The 652-nt window shown below is 59.4% G+C and overlaps 1 protein-coding gene across 1 annotated transcript in view; it reads left to right on the top strand.

Annotated features, from left to right (window-relative positions):
- The window catches only part of LOC104991196 (major allergen Equ c 1-like), a 104,436-nt gene that overhangs the window by 73,168 nt on the left and 30,616 nt on the right, over positions 1 to 652 (top strand). The gene's annotated exons all lie outside the window — the stretch shown is intronic.

The raw sequence follows: 652 nt of genomic DNA, 5'->3' as shown, positions 1-652 counted from the left end.
CCGGAGGTGAGAGCCAGTCAGAGGGAGGAGGGTGCCATGTCTAAGCTGAGTGGCAAAGACCCTCAGCTGTGGAGGAAATCCCAGAGGATGAGAACAGGGGGTTGATGGCTCTGCCCCTCGAGTAGGACAGCCCTTCTGTCGGCTGCTTTCCTCCAAGGCCCTCTTTTCTGGGGACCCTGTGGCCTCACTGGGCATCCAGGCCTGCCTCCTCTGGAAGGCTGGCTCAGATGGTGCCCACAGAGCGGCACTAGCTCGTGGGCTCTGCTCCTGCCTGTCCCCACCCACTCCTGAGCATCCAGCACCCCTCCTTGACAGCTGAACCCAGGAACTGCTGCTCAGAGACTGACGGCCTCGGCTTTTACTCCACCTGTGTCCATAGGTTTGGGCTAGGCTGGATGGGACAAGGGGTGCTTGTCCACCTGCTTGTGGCTTTTCAGGTTGCTAAGACAGCTGTCTTAACTGTCACGAAAGTGTGCGGGTCCTTGACTGATTTTTGTGGCGGTTTCCGGTCAGCCGTAAGGACAGGGAAGCCTGGCTACTGCTGTCCATGGGGTCGCAAAGAGTCAGACACGACTGGGTGACTGAACAACAACCGGCCCAGCCGGACACCAAGAACACCGTCTAAAGCAGGGCCAGGCCAGGCCAGCTCTTC

This window comes from Bison bison, unplaced genomic scaffold, assembly GCF_000754665.1.
Source record: "Bison bison bison isolate TAMUID 2011002044 unplaced genomic scaffold, Bison_UMD1.0 scf7180017864183, whole genome shotgun sequence".
Classification (NCBI taxonomy): domain Eukaryota; kingdom Metazoa; phylum Chordata; class Mammalia; order Artiodactyla; family Bovidae; genus Bison; species Bison bison.
The sequence above is the reverse complement of the archived record's forward strand: the minus strand, read 5'-3'. Positions and strand labels throughout refer to the sequence as shown.